This window comes from Equus caballus, chromosome 8, assembly GCF_041296265.1.
Source record: "Equus caballus isolate H_3958 breed thoroughbred chromosome 8, TB-T2T, whole genome shotgun sequence".
In the NCBI taxonomy this organism is placed as follows: Eukaryota; Metazoa; Chordata; class Mammalia; order Perissodactyla; family Equidae; genus Equus; species Equus caballus.
This window is the reverse complement of record NC_091691.1, coordinates 81,683,735-81,702,909: the sequence shown is the minus strand read 5'-3', so window position 1 is coordinate 81,702,909 and position 19,175 is coordinate 81,683,735. Positions and strand designations below refer to the sequence as shown.

At 40.5% G+C, this 19,175-nt stretch overlaps 1 long non-coding RNA gene across 1 annotated transcript; it reads right to left on the bottom strand.

Moving 5' to 3' along the window:
• Positions 1-1,585: 1,585 nt before the first annotated feature.
• LOC138925418 (uncharacterized) lies at positions 1,586-16,091 on the bottom strand. Its single transcript, XR_011441541.1, has 2 exons — positions 15,805-16,091; positions 1,586-7,830 (listed from the first exon to the last, which is right to left on the bottom strand). It is a non-coding gene; the product is annotated as an uncharacterized lncRNA (long non-coding RNA).
• Positions 16,092-19,175: the final 3,084 nt, after the last annotated feature.

Sequence of the window (19,175 nt, the reverse complement as noted above, 5' to 3'; positions counted from 1 at the left end):
TGCACCTGTCTGTTTCCTCTGACTGAACCCTAAAGCCTGCGATCCCAGGAATACTATGGAATTTCACACAATATCTAGCCCGTAGTCAATGCCTAATATGTTTGTTGAGTAAATTCTTCTGGACATGTTTATAAAAGGAAAACACAGACTCTAGCACCAGCAAACTCTGCAAAAAAACTGAGAAACAGAAACCACAGAATGTAACAAGCTAGAGTCATTCATTCTGAGCAAAAGTCTATAACCCTATATGAGGTAGGGCTGCAAAACAGATTTTTTTTAGCAGCAAGAGTTACCATTCACAGGTCACTCCCTTCTGAGCCTTCATATTATAATCACATAGATTAGCTAATCTTTGGCACCAAAGTGTCATCTTTTTCGTCCAACTTTTTTGTCAATATTCAGAAATCGTAGCCAGGTTATTTCAGTGTTCAGTGATTGTAACTCCATATGAAATTTGGCTATACAATCTGCGCTTCTCCCCGTTCATGTACTAGGTTTTGCCAAATGGGATACAGTCAGGAAGCATATTCCTTCATCATTTTTCTCTTACGAACAAAATTGCAACAATATATTATTTGCTTTTAAGTGGAAAAACATTCCATTTTCCAGATGCTGGCACTTCAGGAAATATTATAGATTTCTTGTTGAAATTTTTAAAAGTGATCACGTTATCATACATTTTACACTCCTGGTCAAGCTGTCATCACTACCAATGTATTTCCGTAACTATCTACATATGCCCATTTCCTTGAGAGAGAAGAAACAGAATGATGCTAACTCTTCTGAAGTTTCACATCCCTTTGAATTTTTAGGTGTCAAGACTCAGATCATCAAAAACTGAAGCGGGGAAATTTTCTCTTGGAACACCAAACCTACGTCAAATACTACCTTTAATGTAATCAACTTCTTTAAGAACCATAAATACTTCACCAATCTTTAGGCGCTTATTCTCAGCAGTACATAGTACTCACGGACCAGAAATGAAGATGAGATTGTTTCTAGATAAATTTAGCATGGGAATAAGGAAAATATGATCTAATAGAGGAAACCTCCAAATAAACTGAAAATAGTGAGTGATGTGGGAATTGGGAACCTTATTGCCACAGATTCTTCCTTTAAATAGAGGCCTTGTCAAATACATCCTAGTTCATATTTCTAATGAAAATGTGAAACAGAAATCTACTTTTTCATCCCAACTGGGTTTCCTCCAAACATGATGCCTTCTCCCTAATGAGTGGGAATCGTGTGCACCGTAAACAGCACAATGCATCCCAAAATGCTGACATTTCATTTTCAATTGAAATCAAACAGAAATACGTCCACTGGGGGAGAGGAAAGTAAAGCAGACTTTCGATAGAAATTAATAGGGGAGAAATTGAAATACTTTTCTCCATTATAAAGTAGTCCAGTGTCAAAGGCTGCCAGTCCTCTTGCCTGAATCTGAAATTATCTCCAGGATTACACTTGGTTAAAAGAACAGATTTTACGAAGGTGGAATGAGAAATCATATTTGGATGGACATATTCTAGAAAAAAATGAAAAACACTGCCTCTTTTTTTGAAAAAAAATCATATGAATACAGAGGTCATGGAAAAACTGTTTAATTTTACTGCAAACACAAATGATAACAAAAGCAAAAGAGTTCATATCATGAGCCAAAATATCTACAAAAATAAATCAGAAAATATATGCTTTAGAAGGTAAGATAAACTTCTATTACTGGAACTAAAATCCTTACAACAATGAGGCAAATTTCTTTTAAAAGCAAGTTTATAGTCAAACCTATAGCAATAGTAACTGTAGGAGTTGTAGTTTGAGAAGTGGCAATAATATTAATGAAGATTAACATTTGTATATCTGTATGTAGATTATAAAATATTTTATAAGAATTTTAATATTTGATCCTCCAAATAGTATTATGAAAACTGGCTTTCAGAAGATAATATTCTATTCCCCAAAAAGCTGGACTTCAAATATAAACAGCCATAATTTTAATGAAAACACTTATCTTTATGGTCGAAATTTCTAGAAATAATCTGTAGCACTTTATACAAAATGTTGGCTTTCCTATGCGAGTCCCTTCAAGACGTTGTTGAGTGAAGACTTATAGTAAGATGAATATGGCGGGATGTTTGACACTGAGGAGTTCATAGGCCAACATTGCAGACAGGTACTTAAAAAGATAAATGACACTATGATGTGATACCTGCCATAACAGAGATAGGAACAGAGTACTTTGAGAGAACAGAGGAGGGAGAAAATAATTCTGCCTGGGGGAATCTGAGAAGGCTCACTGAGCTGAGTACAATTGAGCCAGTAATCATCAACCATGAGGGGTTCACAGGGTGAAGTGAGGCAGGAGGGGATCCAAGTCAATGGGAACTCCATAGATAGTCATTGAAGGACATAAAAAGGAGCACTAGATTTACTTCGTCTTGAGTGCAAAGAATCCCAGGAAATGAGGCTAGAAACATAGTAGGCAGTAGAACGGTGGTCTGCAAGTTACAGCCCACAAAGCCCAAGAGCTAAGGGTCGTTTTTATATTTTCCAATGGCCAAAAACACCAAAAGGAAAATAATACTTCATGACAAGTGGACATTATATGAAATCCCAATTTCACTGTCCATAAATAAAGTATTATTGGAACACAGGTGTGCTCGTTCATTTATGTATTGTCTCTGGCTACAATCACACTACAACCCCAGAGCTGAGTAGTTGCAACAGAACCTGTGTGGCCTGCAAAGCCCAGAAAAAGTTTGCACATTGCTGAACTAGAAAATGTGGGGTTTTGTGTGGAGTTGGAAATACGGAACTTGCACTCCCAAGAGAGGCGTGTTGGGAGGAGGGATGTGGGAGTTGTCAGGATATAGATGGTGACAGAAGCCACGGGACCAGATGAGATTGCCTAGTATGAAGTCTCCAGGAACTCTGACCACTTCAGGGGAGACAGAGGAGGGGAGGGTGTTCTAGCAAAGAGGATGAAAAAGAAGAACCAGATTAGAGAGAGGGAATACAGTGGGAGTAGAGTCCCATGTTTTTATAGAAGGAAAGTGTTTTACATCCTATTGGTTGCCCAGGTCTGACAGAGGCACCTCCTAAGTATCTCTTTGAAGCCAACTTCTCTCCATTCTCACTGTCAAGGTCTTCACTTCACACCTAGATTACTGTCATGTGAGCCTCGTACTCTCCTGTCCGAAGTCTCACCCAACATAATTGTCCATATTGGCACCAAAGTGATCTTTTTAAAAACTGAAGCTGGGAATATTTCTAAAGCACGTATTTAAATTGTTCAAAATATATTAGCAACTTTATTCACTTATTTAATATATGCATAATTGATCTATTGCTGCATAACAAATGAACCCAAAAGAGTTGCTTAAAACAGCAAACGGGCCAGGTGTAGTGGTTAAGTTTGCGCCCTCTGCTTTGGTGGTGGCCCTGGGTTCGCAGCACGGACATGGCACCACTCGTCAAGCCACGCTATGGCAGTGTCCCACACAAAGTACAGGAAGATTGGCACAGATGTTAGCTCAGCGATAGTCTTTGTCAAGCAAAAAGAGGAAGATTGGCCACAGATGTTAGCTCGGAGCCAATCTGCCTCACACACACACACACACACACACACACACAAACAGCAAACGTATCTCCCAGTTTCTGTGGGTCAGGAAGCCAGCTATGGCATTCAGTTCCTCAGTCTTAGGGTCTCTCACCAGACTATAAGCAAGGTGTCAGCAGGGACTCAGTCATCTCAAGGATCAACTGGGGAAAAACCACTTCTAAGTTCACTAACATGTCTGTTGTCAGGCCTCAGGTCCTCAGTGGTTCTTAGTGGAGACATCAATTCCTTGAACTCTGTTCCGTTATGCCTCGATGAGTCAGGTAACACTCAGTTCACACTGGAAAGGTCATATTGCATGTTGATGACAACATGGCAGCTTGATTTCCCCAAAGCAAGGGATCTGAGGGAGGTGTAGATAAAGAGAGAGAGAGAGAGGAGAAAGGGTGATGGGGTGGTTCTAAGACCAGTGAATTTTATGCACTCAAGCTCATTGCTATACTTTCTTTGTTATGAAATAAATTCCTTTAAAAGCAGTAGTGTTGTGTGGCATACCATGATGGTGAATAAGAGGTTAAGTCTCCAGATGATCGTGCCAGCAAAAACATTATATGCAGGAAGGGTAAATCCATGTTCAGTGAGGTCAAATTGCTGCCTCCTCCATGATGGAAGGAAGTCAGTGTTATCAACCTGTCTCTTGGTAGCTTGCTGGTGCTCTAGAGTAGTGATTTCATGCAAGGAGCTCAATATTGGTCTCTTTTATTCGCAAATTAGGCACTTGTGCATAGTGGCACAAGCCAGATCACTTTAGTTCAGGGGAAGATGAGCTCATGCATAGCCTTCATCAGTGCCACCATGGCTGCTTTTAAATGGGTTCATTGAGCAAGCACTAGGATGACTGGGACAAGACAGAGGCTGATGGACATCCATGGAACGTATCATTTTGTCCTTCTGATAACTGAGAGGCCTCTCTACAGTGAATGTCCCTTTGTAAGCTTTTACATGGAATACATCTTCACATTCAGCCCTCATTCCAAAAGGCCATCTACACTCCTCTTTTCCAGATCTACTTGTCATTAATCTTCCAGTCATGTTCTTTCCAAATCCCTGGGCGACCCATGCAGCCAAACTGCTATCTACTGACCAGGAGTTGCTGTATAGCCATCCTTCTGGACAGCTCTCCATCCAGACCAAGTGGACTGCTTGAAGTTCTACCCACTTGAACCTCTTGCACCTCTCTTGCACCATTATCTTTCAGAGATGCTCCAGATTGTATTGTAAAGCTGCAGCAGTCTACTTCTGGTTGGTGCCAACATATGTGGAACCATGTTGCCACGAACTGAATTGGGTCCCCTCAAAATTCATAAGTTGAAATCCTAACCTCCAATGTGACTGTATTTGCAGATACACATATAAGGAAATAATAAACATTAAATGAGATCATATGAATGGGTGTCCTTATAAGAGGAGTGTATTAGGTTTCTCCAGAGGAACAGAACCAGTAGGAGATAGATATATACGTGAGAGAAAGAGAGAGTTGGGGGGGTGGGGGAGAGAGATTATAAGGAATTATCTCGTGTGATTATGGAAGCTGAAAAGTCCCAAGATCTGTAGTCAGCAAGCTGGAGACTGGAGACCCAGGGGAGCTGGTGGTGCAGTTTCAGTCTGAATCTGAAGAAGGGCTGAGAAAGGGCAAAGCCAGTGGTGTAAGTTCCAGTCCAAAAGCCAGCAGGTTTGAGACCCAAGAAAAGTTGATGTTTCAGTTTGAGTCCAAAGTCAGGAGAAAAGACCAAAGCCACAGCTCAAGGCAGTCAGGCAGGAGGAGTTCCCTCTTGGTAGAAAAAGACGAGCCTTTTTTTCTCTTCAAACCTTCAACTGATTGGATGAGGGCTACCCAGACTAGGGAGGGCAAACTGCTTTACTAATCTACTGATTCAAGTGTTAATCTCAACCAAAACATCCTCACAGACACACCCGGAGTAGTGGTCAACCAGATTCCTGGGCAACCCCATGGCCCTTTCAAGTTGACACATAAAATTAACTGTCACAAAGAAGAAGAAACACCAGAGCCCTCTCTCTCTGTCTGTCTGTCTCTCTCTCCTTGTGCACAAAAGGCTGTATGAGGACATAGTGAGAAGACAGACATCTGCAAGCCAGGAAGAGAGTCCTCACCCAACACTAACCTGGATGGCACCTTTATCTTGGACTTCCAGCCTCCAGAACTGTGAGAAAATAAATTTCTATTGTTTAAGGCATCCAATCTGTAATATTCTGTTATGACAGTCGGAAGAAACTAATGCATATATGTAAATCAGGCCAAAGGTTTTACCTCTCAGTCAACTTATAAGAAAATCCCACACACGGCCATGGGTGTGGATTGAGGGAATGAGGCAATGCAGCATGAGTAGGAGTTGAAGTCTGTGCCACCTACTCATTCGACTCACTTGAGTCTTCAGAGCTTGCTCAAGACCAGTCTCTTCTGCAACATTTCCACATGACGATGGATTTGCTGTTGTACATGCCCAGTGCTATGCCTTGATGGGTCAGGGAAACTCAGTTCATGCTGGGCAGGTCATATTGCATAGTCATTCAATGACGTGTGGTGACTCATTTGCTCTACCGGGACCTAGTAAAAGCCAAGCCAAGGGCTATTTTTTGAAAGGAGAATAGTTATGTGCAAAAGAGAGTTTAGGGTTCTAAAATTAGATTGTGGTGATGGATGCACAATTCTGTGAATGCACTAAAAAATATCAACCACTTTAAATACATGAGCTGTGTGGTATATGAATTATATCTCAGTAAAGTTTTTGAAAAATGAACAATTATAAACCATCCTAAACCCTTAAAGAGAAGAGGGCTTAGAGGTCTGCGCTGGAATCCTCCTCCTGGGGCTTGCCAGAGGCTCCTTATAGCATCCCTACTTGCCTCAGATCACTGAGTATCCATCAACTTCTGGGTCATAAGGAACCAAGTGGCAAAGCAGTTTGCTGTGCAGCCTGGACCTTCTGCATGGCTCAGTCCGCACAGAGCCAGGACCCCTATCCTTGAGAAGGAGTACTGCTTAGAGATGCTGCTACCTTGGGAGCTCAAAGGATATGCTCCATAGAGCTGGAACCCAAACCTCTGAGGTGGAGCACTGCCCAGCTGGTGCTGGTAGCCATGCAAGGGCACATGAAGCTGGCTCTGAGAATGCCAACAAGAAGCTGGAGACTGGAACCAACCATCGCTGCCCGAGTGAAGGGCTGTGGTTGAGCATCATTGACAGGAATAGGGAGCAAACAGAAAGAGTGAGTCCTCTCTACCCAGCTCCAGTCTTCCTGGCTCTCTGTCACATGTCCGCTATTGACCGAACCTAAAAGGGAGTCAGCCAGAAAGGAGAAATGTGGTTTCCAGAGGCCAAGCTCTAGCATTACAAAGCAGAAAAAAGAATGATGCTTTCCTGTTTCTCCATCAGAACCTAAGCCCCTTGAGGATTGTGACTATGCCTTATTTATCTTTGTTAGGTACTCAGAGCCGTGTCTGACAAAATGTATTTAATACATGGCTGAAATAAGACAGAAAGGAGCAAGGGAGGGAAGAAAAAAGTGGAAAGAAGGCAGTAATTCAGGGTATGAAGAACCAAAGGGTAGACAAGTCCGTTAGATACTGAGGAGAGGTCACCAGAGTTGGCCAGCAAAAAGTAAGTGGTAACACCAGTGAGCAGGACGGATGTAGAAGAGGGGACTGTGAAGGTAAATGGCTCTTTCAAAGGGCTGAGTGATAAATGAGGGGAGGGATGTAAGAACACAGCTAGGAGGAGAGCTGCATGGCAGATATCTGGTTTTTTTGCTTATTTTCAGAATGTAGAAACTTGCACAGGTTTACAGGCAGAGGGGAAGAAGAGAAGAGAAATTTGAACTTTCAAGAGAAAGAAGGGATAAATGATGGATAAATACAGCTGTCTTTTTTTTTTCATTTGAGTCTTCTCCCCTGTGACCTTGAATGACTTCTTGGGTTACTTCAGACATAGGTTTATTGTTCCTTAGAATTGATCAAAACAATATGGAGTATATTTTAAGGACTGAAGGCCAGATGTTCTCATCCCTCAAGAATACCCAGGTTGTACTGATTTCTTGGGGCCACCAGGCATTTAGGGAGACGCCCAGTGGGAAGAATGCAGCCGTTTATTCTTGTAGAGAGACTTCTCTGAGATGACTAAATCATCTCGCTTGTAGTGAAGACCGTTGATTCTTCATGGAGGTTTCTTCACAGTCAATCATCTCTGTAAATTTTGCCTACAGGATTTTAAAAAAAATCAAGAATGCCAAAAAAATTATAAAATTAATGGTAAAAATGAGTATACATAAGTAAAAACCCAAACCAAAAAGCCCTTTAATCCTGCTCTATTTGATAGTCCATTAAAACTTCACTAGATTGATCTCTAAGTTACCTCATGAAAATAATTTAGTGAATCCTTTGGATAATTCTAATAAAAATAAGAAATCGATTATCCCAGTCTCAAGTTTGCCACAACTAAAGGGAAACTCTCTTTTGAATTGGACTGTTTCTCCCTAAAGACTCTTCCTCTTATAATGAAAGATATTGCAATCTGCTCTGCATAGATGTTTAAAAATCTCTCTCATAAGTTCTGGAAATCTCTCTCGTTGAAATATCCCAGCTTGACAGCCCTGCAATAACCATTAAATATTAAAATAACATTAAAGAACAACTGCTCAGCTCATGCATTAAGCTGCAAAACTCCGTTTCACACTAATGGGACTCACATAGCTAAACCCCCATGTGCTGTACTGAAAATTTACCCGCAAGGATCCAAAGATCAGACACACTCAAGAAAATGATGAATTCACTTTCACAAAAATGATCAATCCACTACCAAACAAATTCTTATTATTCATGGAATTGCAATCACATAATCATTCTAAAAATCAGATTGGGTAAGATTTAACAGCATCCAATTTTGCATTCATATAATATACATTTGTGATGTAATAAAATTCATACTTCTCCTACAGGATAATTTGGATGTTGTAAAGTTACTTATATAGTTATAAAAAAGTGTGTCTCATTTACAAAAATCGCCTAAAGCCAAAATCTAATTTTAAATATTTTTTTGTGTGCACTATTTCTGTACACACTATCACAAATAATGCTTAAGCTTAAGGATTATTTTTTTGTTATTGTTGGTATATGTTTAATGTAAAAGGAAAAAAAGATAGCATAAGTAACTAATAGAATTAGTATTTAAAGTGATATGGAGATCTTACCTTCTCCAAAGTATTTCTTTTAAGAAATTATAGAAATTTTCACGTAGTTGTACCACACTACTTGTAAGAACCCTCCATGTTAATTATCTTGCAAGCAGTTACAAAGTGGTGAAAAGACAGCGAATTTAATGGAACGTACTCTAGACTAAAATTTCACTTATCCAAATGTCAAACTAAGACAAGTCACTTAAATTTTCAAACTTAACTTCATCAGCTATAGAATGAAGATCGACTTTAGGATCTCTTATGCCTGCCAGTTCATGATTCTCTTTTGGCATAACTAATTTGATTTATACTGAGTCTGCTTAGAATTTCCCACTCCTCCCCAACCCTCACCCTTACCCCAACACACACACACGCTCACATAAAGAGGAGGAAAGAACTTAAAAATCTTATATAGAACTATGGCACAGGTGCATCTATAATATTCTGTGAAATTCCTATTTGCGAATGTCAAAGTATTTACCAGAATTGAAAGAAGCCTGGAGAATGAGACAAAGAGGCAGCACTGTTTCATGGGAAAAGCACCTGGATGGAAAATCTGGAGACCCAAATCCACCACTAACCAACTCTCTGACCTTGGACAGATCGCCTCCTGTCTCCAAACTGCAGTTTACTTCTCTGAAGAAAATGCGGATGTCGGATAAGCTGGTCATTAAGTACACAGCAACTCTGATGTTGAAAGCCACTAACTAAAATATCACCATTGTGACAAGCCAAGCAAAGAAGTTATTCTTAAGTTTGCAGAGAAGAGGAGGGTGTGTGTGTGTGTGTGTGTGTGTTTGTGTGTAATCATGAAGGATGAAGACTAAGGTTGAAGTAAATGTGGATCATTTTGCAAATTCAACAGCAGTAGAAAGACTCGGAGGTATCTTTAAAGATTAAAGATTTTTCTCACATTTTTTGAGCACTTATTGTGTGTCAAGTATGAAGCTAATAGCACTGCAGATCCTATCTCATTTAATCCTCACTACGAACCCTATGAGGAGCTATGACAACTATCCTCATCTTCTAGATGAGCAAATGGGGGCCCAGAGAGCCCTGCGTCCCATAGTCATTGTACCTAATAAAGAAATGTAGACTAGAGACTGAGCCACGTCCCCTGAAGAGTCACAGCCTTTTCGAGTCAACATTATAGAGGCCTAAGCTCTGATTCTTTTATTTTTTTAAACATTTTTGGTAGCACTACCAGACACACTACCTGATGGTGCATATTAGTGGTCCATTCTAGCAACAATGATCTTTTCCCTCTGTCTACTACCAAAGGGGTAGAGTTCTAAGGGAAATCACATTGTCAGGAACATGAATGGTTTTTGAAACAATAAAAGACAATTCCTTCTCCCAACTAAGATGGGAGAACGTGGACTGGATTTACACTGTCACCTGAAAGAGGCAGAAAGGACCAAAAAACTGGACTAAACATATGAAGCAACAGTTTTCGATTCTCTGGGCACAGGGCAACAAAGAATGGCGATCCCTGAAAGAAAAGAAACAAATAAGGCGAGCCCCATGATTACCCAGCTTAACGCCTTCAGCGAGTTTCAGATCTGCAGCGCAGAGAGAATCTATTCAGAACGCTGCAGGCTTTCTGAGTTGAGGAGACAGAAATGAAACTGGGAAGACCAAGGCAACTTGAGTTCACAGAAGAGAGAAGCAGAGACAGAGAACTCTGGAGAACTGCAGAGGGATTCACTTGAATATTCAGCAAAGTACTGACGAGCACATGATGCGATGAAACTACCCGAGGCCCAGGAGAGAATCCCTGGAAGGATTAGAGTGAGCCTCTCTCAGTGCTCACACACGGCTGGGAATAGTGCCTGCAACCACTAGCCAGGTAAGAAAACCTCATAATTCACAGGGTACTGGGCAGGGTACTCCTAAGAGTCTTGCATCATTAATGGAAAACAATCTGCCCTCAGCTAAACACAGCCCTGGTCGCAGGTAACAAATTTTTAAAGATTAGCACCTGAGCTAACAACTGTTGCCAACCTTCTTTTTTTTCTGCTTTTTCTCCCCAAATCCTCCCAGTACATAGTTGTATATTTTAGTTGTGAGTCCTTCTAGTTGTGGCATGTGGGACGGTGCCTCAGCATGGCCTAATGAGCAGTGCCATGTCTGTGCCTAGGATCCGAACCAGCGAAACCCTAGGCCACAGAAGTGGAGCGCGCCAACTTAACCATGTAGGCCGGCCCTACATGTAACAAATTTTACAAGCTGGGTCTTCCAAGACTAAACTATTTCCAAGTGATTTAACATACTCCAGAAAGAAAAAGTATCAAGAAGATCTATGGGAATATGAAAATAACCAGTACCCAACGAGGTAAAATTCAAAATGTCTAGAATTCACACAAACGTCACAAGGTATACAAAGAAGCAGGAAAATATGACAAATAATCAGAAGGAGAAAAACATCAAGCAATTGAAACAGATCCATATCTGACATAGATCTTAGTAATAATTTGTATACATGGACAGTAAAACACTTACAAGAGCTGTCTTCCATTTCTTCAAAAACTTAACCAGAGGCATAGAAGATATATATATATTTTTTAAGAGAGTCAAATCAAACTTCTAGAGATGAAAACTACAATGTCTGGGATTAATGGTAAATTATACATTGTAAAAGAAAATGTTTGTAACCTTGGAGATACTACAATAGAAGCTATCCAAAATAAACCATAGAAGAAAAGAATAAAAGCCAATATCACAAATATCAGTATCAGGAATAAGAGAATGACATCACTGCATAAGCCACAGACATTAGAAGGGAAATAAGTTAATATAATTAGCAACGTTTTGCCAATAATTGTGGCAACGTAGATGAAATGAACCAAAATTTCCTGAAAGATTCAAACAATCAACACTTCTCAAGAAGAAATAGGTAACTTGAATATCCCTGTATCTATTAAAGAAATAGATTTGTAGTTAAAAATATCCCTCATCCTATCACCAAAAGACCCCTCAAAACTCTAGGTCCAGGGAGCTTTACTGGTGAATTCTACCAAACATTTAGGGAAGAAATAATACGAATCCTTTACAAACTCGTCTAAAAAACCAGATGTGGGGAATACCCTCCAACGAATTGAGCGAGGCCAGCATTTCCCTGATACCAAAGCCAGATAAGGGCACTACAAGAAAAGAACACTATAGGCCAAAATCCCTAATAAACATAGATACAAAAATCCTCAACAAAAGAATAGAAAACTGAATTCAACAACACATTTAAATGATCACACATCATGACCAAGTGGGATTTATCCCTTGGATACAAAGTTGGTTCAACTATGCAAATCAATTCATGTGATACACCACATTGACAGATGAAGGATAAAAATCACATGAGTTTATCAACAGATGCAGAAAAAGCATTTGACAAAATTCAATTTTCAGGATAAAAACTCTCAACAAACTAGGTTTAGAAGAAATTTACCTCAACAAAAAACAGGCCACATATGAAAAACCCACATTAACATTTTACTAAATGGTGAAAAACTGAAAGGAACCAGACAAGGATGCACACTTTTATCACTTCTGTTCAATATAGTATTGAAAGTCCTGGCAGGAGAAACTAGGCAAGAAAAAGAAATAAAAGGCATTCAAATCCAGAGAGATAGAAGTAAAATTATCTGTTTGCAGATGGCATGATTTTATACCTAAAAAATCATAAAGATTTCACCCAAAAAAACCTGTTAGAACTAATAAATGAATTCAGTGAAATTGCAGGACACATAATCAACACACAAAAATCAGTCATGCTTCTATACATTAACAATGAACTATCTGAAAGAGAAATTAAGAAAAGAATTCCATTTACAATAACAACAAAAAGAATACAATACTTAGGAATAAACTTAACCATGGAGGTAGAAGATGTATACACTGAAAACTACAAAATGCTGATGAAAGAAATTAAAGAAGATGTAAATAAAATGTTAATGGATTGGAAAACTTAATATTGTTAAAATGTCCATACCGCCCACAGCAAGGATTCAGTGAAACCCCTATCAAAATCCCAATGGCATTGTTTACAGAAACAGAAAAAACAATCCTAAAATTCATATGGAACCACAGAGGACCCAAAATAACAAAAGCAATCTTGAGAAAGAAGAACAAAGCTGGAGACATCAAATTTCTTGATTTCAAAATATGTTACAAAGCTACAGTCACTGAAACAGTATGACAATGGCGTAAAGAAAGACATATAGGCCAACGGAACAGAATGGAGAGTCCAGAAATAAACCCATGCATCTACGGTTGACTGATCCTCAACAGGGTGCCAAGAATACCCAGTGGGAAAAGGATAGTCTCTTCAACAAATGGTGCTGTGAAGTTTGGATATCCACATGCAAAAGAATGAAATTGGACCTTTGTCTTATACCATCTACAAACATCAACTCAAAATGCATTAAAGATTTAAACGTTAAGACCTGAAACTGTAAAACTCCTAGAAGAAACAGGAGAAAAGCTTCTTGACATTGGTCTTGGCAATGATTTCTTGGATATGACACTAAAAGTACAAGTAAAAACAGGTAAGTGACACTACACCAAACTAAAAAGCTTCTGCACGGCAAAGGAAACAACAGAGTGAAACCTATAGAATGAGAGAAAATATTCGCAAACCGTATATCTGACAAAGGGTTGATATTCAAAATATATAAGGAACATCTACAACTCAATAGCAAAATAGCAAATAACCTCACTAAAAAATGGGCAGAGAGGGGCTGGCCTGGTGGTGTAGTGGTTAAGTTTACATGCTCCTCTTTAGCGGCCTGGGCTTTGCGGGTTTGGATCCCAGGTACAAATCTATGCACTGCTCATCAAGCCATGCTGAGGCAGCATCCCCCATACAAGACAGAGGAAAAATGGCACAGATGTTAGCTCAGCAACAACCTTCCTCAAGCAAAAAAGAGGAAGATTGGCAACAGATGTTAGCTCAGGGCCAATCTTCCTCACCAAAAAAAAAAAAAAAAAAAAAAAAAAAAAAAAAAAAAATTGGGCAGAGGACTTGAATACACATTTCTCCAAAGACATACAAGTGGCCAACAGGTATATGAAAATATATTCAACATCACTAATCATCAAGGAAATGTAAATCGAAACCTAGATGAGGTATCACCTCAAACCTGTTAAGATTGCTGTTATCAAAAAAAACAGGGGCCAACCCAGTGGTTAGCAGTTAAGTTCATGCACTCCACTTCAGCAGCTTGGGATTCACGGGTTCAGATGCCAGGCACAAACTTACACACCACTCATCCAGCCATGCTATGGTGGCATCCCACATACAAAATAGAGGAAGACTGGCACAGATGTTGGCTCAGCAACAACTTTCCTCAAGCAAAAAGAGGAAGATTGGCAAGAGATGTTAGCTCAGGGCCAATCTTCCTCACCAAAAAAGAAAGAAAAAGGTAAGTTTTGTCAAGGGTGTGGACAAATCGGAACCCTTGTACAGTGTTGATGAGAACATAAAATGGTGCAGCCACTATGGAAAACAGTTTGGTGGTTCCTCAAAAATTTAAAACTAGGACTATATATGATCCAGCAATTCCACTTCTGGATATATGTCCAAGAGAACTGAAATCAGGATCCTGAAGCAATGTCTGCATTCCCACGTTCATTGCAGCACTATTTACAATAGGCAAGACATAGAAATAAACTAGATGTCCATCAACACGTGAATAGATCAAGAAAAATGTGGTATATACACACAGTGGAATATTATTCAGCCTTAAAAAAGGAAAATTCCTGACATATGTGACAACAAGGGTGAACCTATAGGATATTGTGCTAAGTGAAATAAGCCAATCACAGAAGGACCAATACTGCATGAAGCATCTAAAGTAGTCAAACGCATAGAAACAGAGAGTAGAATGGTGATCGTCAGGCGCTAGAGGGAAGGGGAAATGGGAAACTGCTGTTCAATGGGTATAAAATTCCAGTTACTCGGGATGAATAAATTCTAGAGATCTGCTGTACAATTTTGTGACTATAGCTCACAATACTGTATTGCGCACTTAAAATTTTGTTAAGTCTCATGTTAAGTGCTCTTAACACAATTTAAAAAAAGAAAGCTAAAGACCCATATTCCTCATGAACACAGATTCTAAACTAAAATTCTAAACTAAATTTTAGCCTATTAAATCCAACAATATATAAAACGGATAATATGTCATGATAGAGTGGGGTTTATCCCAGGAATTCAGGGAGGTTTAACATTTGAAAGTCAATCAGTGTAAGTCATCATATTAAAACAATAATTTTTTTAAAAACCCATTTGATGTTAACCAGTGACAACATCAACAGTTGACAAGTTCGTTCTAACATTCATGCTTGATTTAAACTCTCAGTGAACTAAGAATAGAAGGGAGCTTCCACAATCTCATAAAGAGATCTACAAAAGAGTCTACAGCTAACTTCATACTTAATGGTGAAAGACTGAACACTTTCCCTCTAAAATTAGAAACAGGGTAAAAATCTCTGGTTTCACCATTTCTATTCAACATTGCATTTAAGGGTATAGTCAGTGCAATAAGGCCAGAAAGGAAAATAAAAGGCACCAAGATGGAAAATGAAGTGAAAACTGTCTTTCTCCACGGATCTGATCACCTATGTAGCAATATGCTGGAGTCTACCAGGGCTCACAAGTGATCACCAGCCAGACAGCTCTGAGTTCAGCCCGTTGGCTGCTTCAGCTCGTTCCTGTTTCCACGCATCTGTACAACAGGCAGTAGTGGGAATTTCTTCCTCTCTCCCTCCACAGGCTACCAGGGTGGCCACAGGAATAGGGGCAGAGGCGTCTGGATGACCTACATACTCTACAGGGCTTACTAGCACCCACACTTCTAGAGACAGTGGGCTGGCAGCCAGGGTGCTCCTCTCCGCAAATAGGCAGGCCACTTAGTCAACATGAGAGACTGAGGCATGGCAGAGGTGGCTCAATGGAACATATTCTCAACCCACCCCTTGATAAGGAAGGAAAATTCTTACCACGATCTGCTGTTCCTTCATGAGAGAATCCATCTGGAGGAGCACTGTGTACACTGCCAGAAGCTATTGCTCTGTGGGAGTGTATCAAGTTTCTGCCTCCTTCCAGAGCTGGACCAAAATCCTGGGAGTACTCACTCCTTTTGTTGTGTCCAACACAGTGCTCAACCCACCCCTTCCAGAGTCACAGACATATCCAGCTCAAATGGTAGCCCTGCTTGGGAGATGCCCTCCTAGCTTTGCAAAGCAGCATGCTAAGGTCTCCAGCTGATTATCCTGCTCTTCCAACCTTGCCTGCCAGCCCTGAAGCTAGCAGAGTAGTGGACAGCTGCACCTCCTTCTCTAACCTCAGCTCTTCCAGCTTTCTAATTTGAGCTTCAGCCTCTAGCTGGGCACTGGTGGCCAGCTGAACTGTGCACAGAGGAGGTCAGCCAACTGCAGCAGCCATGCATTTCCCTTCTTTGCTGCAGTGAGCTATGCACAGTTCCTCAAACAAGTGCATTAGACCTGCTGGTGTTTTGGAAGTGTCCCTGTGCTCACTTGATGGTTCACAAGCATCCAACACATGGGTCACCCCTCCCCACACAGAGGTCAATGGCCAACTCAGGATTTTCCCCTCGAGGCCACTTTCCCAAAGCCCCTTTCTCTGGTCTCGTGGTTGGCTCTCCCATTATTGGTTTGCAACTTGGCCCCCATAGACAGAGGGCAAGGAGACGCCAAAGAAAGAAGCAGAACAACTCCAGATTGGTAGGTGGCAGGTTTAACAAGCCATGGAACTTACATATGAGGCTTGTCTTGAGCAGCCGCGTGAAGAGTAGATCTCCACACCAGCCTGCCAGAATCTTAAAAGTTTATATATGGGGCCGACTTGGTGGCGCAGCGGTTAAGTGCACATGTTCTGCTTCGGTGGCCCGAGATTCACCAGTTTGGATCCCAGGTGCGGACATGGCACCGCTTGGCAAGCCATGCTGTGGTAGTCCCACATATAAAGTAGAGGAAGATGGTCATGGATGTTAGCTCAGGGCCAGTCTTCCTCAGTGAAAAGAGGAGGATTGGCAGCACATGATAGCTCAGGGCTAATCTTCCTCAAAAAAAAAAAAAAGTTGATATAGAGGCCTTAACCAGGTTCAGTAACACATACACCATCCAGATGGTCTCAGCAACACATTGCTCTCTCAAGGTGAGTCCTTGAGGCAGCTTCTAGAGTAGGGAAGGCAAGCAGAATGCACATTCCAAGAACAGGGCAGGGGTGGAGAAGCCTATGATTGCCTGGGTCAAGCTCATGGGTCAACCTACTGTCACGTCCTCTCAAGGACCTCCTCCAACAACTATTGATAAATGAAACACCATGAGTGAATCATAAAATAATGATGCTGAGTTCAAGAAGCTAGATATTTATATACATATCATACTCTATGACTCCAAGTGCATAAAATTCCAGAAAATGCAAACTATTTATAGAAAGCAGACTATTGGTTGCCTGGGCATGGAGATGAGAGATGAGGAGGGGTGGGGGGCAGGGAGGAGTAGGAAGGAGGAATAATATAGGGGCATGAAGAAACTTTTGGGGTGATGGATATGTGCATTTTTTGATTGATTTCATGGGTATATATTTATGTATGTCAAATGTATCAAATTATACACTTTAAATGTGTGCAGTTTATTGGATGTTGAATATTCCTCAATAGAGGTATTTTTTAAAAATATGAAAAGGCCAATTTTTTACCAGATAAAAAACTAATATTGTGAACTATTTTGCCTAGTGCTTTCCTTTTTTTTTTTCTTTGGTGAGGAAGATTTGCCCTGAGCTAACATTCATTGCCAACCTTCCTTCTTTTTGGCTTGAGGCAGATTTTCCCTGAGCTAACATCTATGTCAATCTTCCTCTGTTTTGTATGTGAGTTGCCACCACACCATGGCTGACGAGTGGTGTAGGTCTGAGCCCAGGATCTGAACCCCCAGGCTTGGGCTGCTGAAGTGGAGCACGCTGAACTTAATCACTATGCCACGGGCCAGATCCAGTGCTTTCTCATTTTTCATCACAACAATCCAGTGAGCTGGATATTATTATTATTTTTATTGTGTTATTGTTATATATTACTTCTATATTATTCTTCCCATGTAATATATGATGAAATCAGAGGTTCGATCACGTTAGCTTATGCAATGTCAGATAACCTTTGTCAGCAGACATGATGTAGAATTCCTTTGAAGCAAATGGAATAAAGAACAAGCCTGATTTCATTGTGGTGGTTCTCAAATATTTCCATTCCTGCCTCCTTACTGTCCTCTCCCACAGCCCGAAGAGATTCTCAGGAAATTCAAGAGTGCTCATCACTCTCCATTTCTGATCTCCCCAGAGATGTGAGCTGACATCTCAACCTGTACCATCCAATGCACCACTTGCCATTTGTGCTGCAGAGCACTTGAAATGTGGCTCATCCCAACTGAGGTGTAGTGTACGATACAGCCCAGATTTTGAAGACATAAACATCTCATTAATATTTTTTATATTGATTACATGTTGAAATTTTCATATTTTGGATATATGGGGTTAAATAAAGTATACTTTCCCTTAATTTCACCTGTTTATTTTTACTTTTTTAATGTGGTTCCTAGAAAATTTGAAATTACACGTCTTGCATAAGATTTCTATTGGACAGCACTGTTCTAAATCCTACTGAGAAAACCAATGTTATACCTTTCACTATGACAATTTCAAAAAATAATGAAATGTGTTTCAATCATGGTGCTGTCTAGCTTCAGGTTTGTAAGAGGGTGGAAGGCTTTAGGTAGGATGCCACTGGGAGACTCTATGGGGATGCCTGAAGAAAATGGCCCTAGGCAGGGAAGCAGAAGGTGATCAGAAAGAAAAAGGGGTACAGCTGATGGTGAACTCATAGCAGATGGGGGAAAATATTCAATCAGACTCTAAGATCAATTTTCCAAGTCAGTTCTTGTGCTGGAGTGCTTTGGGATACAGTGCTAGGGTTTTGATGCATCAAGTTCTACTGGATGTTTGCGGCAGGCGTCAAAGATGAGCCAGTGGAGAGTTGTCTGGCCCAGTCGAGGACTTACCGGTATAACCATTACTAAGGCAGGATTTGGGGCGCAGCTTCAGTTTTTAACTCTGGATTAAAATCCTGATCTCCTCGAAGACTTTGCTTCATGCCAGACTTTTGTGCACCATACAGCTCTCTATACTGCTCTGATTTCTCAGTCAGCTAGAGCTCCGCCACATTGTTTGGATTCTTGTGAGTGTCAGTGAGTCTTGGAAGTCCTTCTCAGGTCTCCCCCTCTAACTCTCCATGAGTCAGGCAGGTGCTCAAGTCCCGTCGTACTGGCAGAATTGCAGCATTCCAGAACTTGGTAGG